Source organism: Poecilia reticulata, linkage group LG17 (assembly GCF_000633615.1).
Source record: "Poecilia reticulata strain Guanapo linkage group LG17, Guppy_female_1.0+MT, whole genome shotgun sequence".
In the NCBI taxonomy this organism is placed as follows: Eukaryota; Metazoa; Chordata; class Actinopteri; order Cyprinodontiformes; family Poeciliidae; genus Poecilia; species Poecilia reticulata.
In genome coordinates, this window is record NC_024347.1 from 28,627,249 (window position 1) to 28,632,212 (window position 4,964).

General features: G+C 48.4%; 1 protein-coding gene across 1 annotated transcript in view; it reads right to left on the minus strand.

Annotated features, from left to right (window-relative positions):
* The window catches only part of rasal2 (RAS protein activator like 2), a 26,341-nt gene extending 23,205 nt beyond the window's left edge, over window positions 1–3,136 (minus strand). Inside the window, exon 1 of the mRNA XM_017309905.1 lies at window positions 3,001–3,136. The gene's annotated coding sequence lies outside the window, so the exon portion shown is untranslated. The remainder of the gene's footprint in view (window positions 1–3,000) is intronic.
* Between the last annotated feature and the right edge of the window lie 1,828 nt (window positions 3,137–4,964).

A 4,964-nucleotide genomic window follows, 5' to 3' on the forward strand; every position in this document is an offset into this window, starting at 1 on the left:
GACACGGAGAGACCAGGAGGGACACGGACAGACTCGGTGAGACCCGGTTCTACTGGCAGGACGGCTGCTGGTTCTGAAGAGCTGCTGCTGCTCATGTTTCACGTGATCGAGACCCGGTTCAGTTGTAACTGAAGCGTTTGTCCTGCAGCATAATGATGGATGGGAATGGGATCCACTCCAGAACCAGAACCAGAACCAGAACCAGGACCAGAACCAGAACCAGGTGTGTCTGACTGCATAAAACCCAAAGAACCTGAGCAGATTCTGCAGAACCGGCTGCTGACCCGTTCCTTAAAGCAGGTGAGTTTCAGCAGGAAGCTGTAGATCCTGAAACCTTCCAGAAACATCCCAGGCTGTTGAATCGGAACCAGAACCGGGTCAGAGCGGGTCAGCAGGTGCAGCAAACTGCCTGGGAACCTGTCATTACATTCCTGCTGCTCTGGAACCAAACAGCCAGAAATAACTCCAGACTCCATCAGGTGGTTTTGGTTTGGGACGGAACCACCGGGTTCAGCTGCCGGTCCAGAACCGCTGCCTTCAGGTCCAACTCAGCCTGCCGGGATCATCTCTGCAGCAGAGCAGGAACCGGGCCGAGGCCGGTCCGTTTCCCGTCGTGTTCCTGGGAACGCTCCGGATCGTAGAACGAACAGACATGATTCAGTTTTCATTCTGGATTCAGGATCGAAAACCGAAACCAGAACCAGGAAAACACACCTGCCGACCGGATCCACCTGTCCGGACCCGCAGAACGGCTGACACATCTGCCTCTGGTCGGGTCGAAGCTGAACTCTCACCTGCTTGCCCTTTGACCCTGGATGTGGGCGGAGCCGTGAGGAGTGATGTCAGCTGGGAATGCTGGGAATGTCTGAGACGCTCCGGATGGTTCATTCAGGACGGCAGACAGGAAGCAGCTGCTGACTGAAACCTTTGGGTGGAGCTCACAGCGCAGCGCACCTGAACGCACCTGAGCACCTGAACACCTGAACGCACCTGAACACCTGAACACCTGAACACCTGAACGCACCTGAACACCTGAACGCACCTGAACGGACCTGAACGCACCTGTACAACATTAAGACGGTCCGGTCCGGTCCAGTCCAGTCTGGGCCGGTCTGGGCCGGTCCGGTCCAGTACAGTTCAGTCCGGTCCGGTGGAACAAGCCGGGGTGGTCTCGGATCAGAACCGTCAGCTGAGAGGCTGAATTAACACGACCGGCCCTGAATGCAGCTTAACCCCACGCTGACCTGCAGACCAGACACACCTTGATGACGTCATGAAGCCCTGCTGTGATTGGCTGACAGGTGAGCCAAGCGTCACGCCCGACTGAGAGCAACAATGATTCAGGTTCTGGAACTCACCGGGCCAGAACTCACCGGGCCAGAACTCACCGGGCCAGAACTAGAACTCACCGGGCCAGAACTAGAACACACCGGGCCAGAACTCACCGGCCCAGGTGAGTCCGGGCCAGATCTCACCTGGGCCAGGTGAGTTCTGGCCCGGATGTTAGAGCGGATCACCAGCCGCCACAACAACCAGAAAAACACCAAACTCAATCAGCTGGTCAGGATGTTTAAACACCATGAAACTCGGTTCTGGTACCAAACGTTCTGGTTCTGTTGGATCCACCAGAGGAGGTCGGGGTTTTAATCCTGGTTCTGAGAGCTTTTGGACCTCCTTCACAGCGAACTTGGTGTTTTACTTAAACTAGAATTTAACTGGGAAAGTTCTGGATCTCACAACAACCAGCATCAAACCGGGTCAAAGAGCAGAACCAAACAGAACCACAATGAAGCCTGAATCAGGAAAATCATCTTCAGACTGAAAACGAACACAAAGGAACAAAACCAGGAAGATAAAAATAAAATCAGAGCAAAGGTCAAAGGTCAAATTAACACTGGATGTAAAACAACCTGTTATAAAACCAGATTAAATTAATTTAAACTGGTTTCAAACCAAATTAAACTGGGAAAAAACACACACACACACACACACACACACACACACACACACACACACACACACACAGGAAATAAATCAGTGACAGAAATATGGGCTAAATTTAGTTTGAATTGAGATAAAACTGGGATTAAAAACAGAAAAAGGCCCAAATGAAGCAGAATAAATCACAGTATGTATATATATATATATATATAAATATATACATATATATATTATACATGTATATATTTATACATATATATATATTATACATGTATATATTATAATATTATACATGTATATATTTATATATATATGTATTATACATATATATTATACGTATGTGTATTTTTACTATAATTAGTAAAAAACTAAAATCTGATAAAAATGAGACATAAAATGAAAGTTAAGACAAAATTCAACCTGAATTAAAACAGAAAAATCAACATCAGACGGAACCAAGTGGAATAAACCCAGGAATGAAACTGGACCAGAACCAGATGAATGAAACGGAATCGGTTCGGGATCCATTTGGGCTGAATCAACAAACTGGGCCATGAATCCGGTCAGGACTCTGAACATCATCGGAACCGGGACGTTTTGGGTCCCGGGAAACTAAACATGTATCAAAACCAAACCGACCGGATCGGTTTCTGACTCCAACCGAACTCTGAGCCGAACCGGACCTGTTCGGTCAGTTACTGTCGGATGTTTGGAAACTCATCTCAACAGATTCCCCAACGGACCGAACACGAACCCAGCGGTTCTGGTTCTGGAGCTCGGGTTACACCTGCAGCTCGGTTCTGTTCGGGATCGATAAGCGCTAGTTCCGACTAGCTGCGCCTTCACGTAAACCCCGACCGGTACCGGCTCAGTTGGGCTGACCGGTACCGGCTCAGTTGGGCTGGAAGCAGCAGGTTCCTGCAGCCGGACACCAACTACTTCAGCGGTGTTTCCGAGAGCCGAGAGCCGGGGGACAGAGCCCCGCACCCGGCCACAGAGGCTGCCCGCGCCCCGGCGACAGGGCACCGGGCTCGGAGCGGCGAACGGGACGGGACTCACCTACGAGGTCCATCAGAACCGAGGTCCGGACGTGTCCCGAGCCGGAGACATATTCAGTCTGAGAGACTCCTCTGAATCCAGCACACTCACTTCCGCACGGACCTTCACAATAAGAGCCCGGCGGGCTGTCAGATTTCTGCTGTTCCCACTTTACTCTTCAGACAGTTGCTGTGATGCGCTACCATGGCAACAAGGTGCCGTCAACTCGAAATCTCAAACAACACCTGAACTTTGACCCCAAATCCCAGAGGAGGTGAAAATGAGATGCAGCAGAGAGAAGGAATCAAATCCGACTAAAACATTTCAGACCCAGCAGCCAAGCAGAGCTCAGGGCGGCAGCAAAAGCAGATGAGGTGGATTAGCAGCGCTAGCTAACAGCTAGCCTGCTAGCTCTCCGGCAGAGGTTAGCATGTCAGGACAGTCATGGCTACATTTAGTTTCTCTGTGGGATAAATAAACGGTTTTATTTACAGGCAGCTGAATCATAACAGTTACAAAGACTATGGAGTCGCTGGGAGCAGCGTGGCGGTGCATTCTGGGAGGAAGGATCTGTGGTGAAACTCCTTTATGCACCAGGGATGCACCTCCCACCACCTGCTGGACCTTCACAATAAGAGCCCAGAACCTCCAGGTGGAGATTATTGTGTTTCTTTACTGGTTTCTGTATGAAAAACTTGTTTTACTGATAGAAACTCTCATTTATGACTTAATGAACAGATTAAAACACAAATCTGGATTAATTAGATCTGAAAAAGTTCAGAGTTTATTATAATTAGGTTATTTTTTTAAATACTTTGATTGGAACTTCATTTTGTGGTTTTATTTTATAAGTTTCATTTAATAAAACTTATTAAATGAAGTTTGTTAGAAATACAAATTAAAGGGAAAAAGTTTCATCTTTGAGCTGACTTTTATTCTGAAGACTTAAGACTGCAGGATGCTTTTATTTTGAAGGTGAGGGCAGCAGCAGGAAGTGCGGAGACGGGACAGGAGCAGGATGAGAGAGGAACACTGAGATCACTGAGATGTCCGAGCCGCACTGAAGCAGCCATGGGGTCTTCATCCTCAGCAGGAGGAAGAGGAGGAGGAAGAGGATGAAGAGGAGGAAGAGGAGGAGGAAGAAGAGCAGATCAAACCCATCAGTTTATTATTAAATCTGAATAAATGGGACATAAAGAAGCAGGACGGTCCTCCCACCTGCAGGGGGCAGTGAGCATCAATCTGTCCAAAACAGATAAAGTTTCTAATCCGGAAACTTTCCGAGTTTTCCCAAAGATCCCAGAGCGAGTCGTCCCAGTTTTCCCTCCACCTGGGAAAACGCTGCTGTTCCATTTACAGATTTAATCTCCCAGATTAGTCTAATTTCTGGCGATCCAGTTCAGCCAGTCACAGGAAAAGATGGCGGATGATCTGTGGGACATTTCCACACAGGAGCTGGGAAGCTTTTCCAGAGCAAAGGTTTAGATTCCCAAACCGGATTGACACGAAACAAACTGGGATCAGATTCTTTCATTCATTTCACTCCAGACTCAGATTCTTGGTCGCCGTTAAACACGTTAAAGGATTTAAAGATGTTTTCCTCAGAGGACGGCGATGAAGAGGAGGAGGAGGAGGAGGAGGAGGAGGAGTGTTTGTGGCGGGACAGTCAGACGGTCAGACACTGTAATTAGACCGAGCCGGGAACTGAAATTACACCTGACAGGAGGAAGAGAAGGAGGAAGAGGAGGAGGAAGAGGAAGGTTCAGTTCTGGTTTCCACTCAGCCTGAACTCCAAAACGCTCCAATTAAACCAGTTAAACCAGTAAGAACCAAAAAAACATTTCTGCTTTCAGCCAGGGACCAGTCTGAGCCCACCAGTAAAACCAGGGACCAGTCTGACCCCACCATTAAAACCATTAAAACCAGGGACCAGTCTGACCCCACCAGTAAAACCAGTAAAACCAGGGACCAGTCTGAGCCCACCA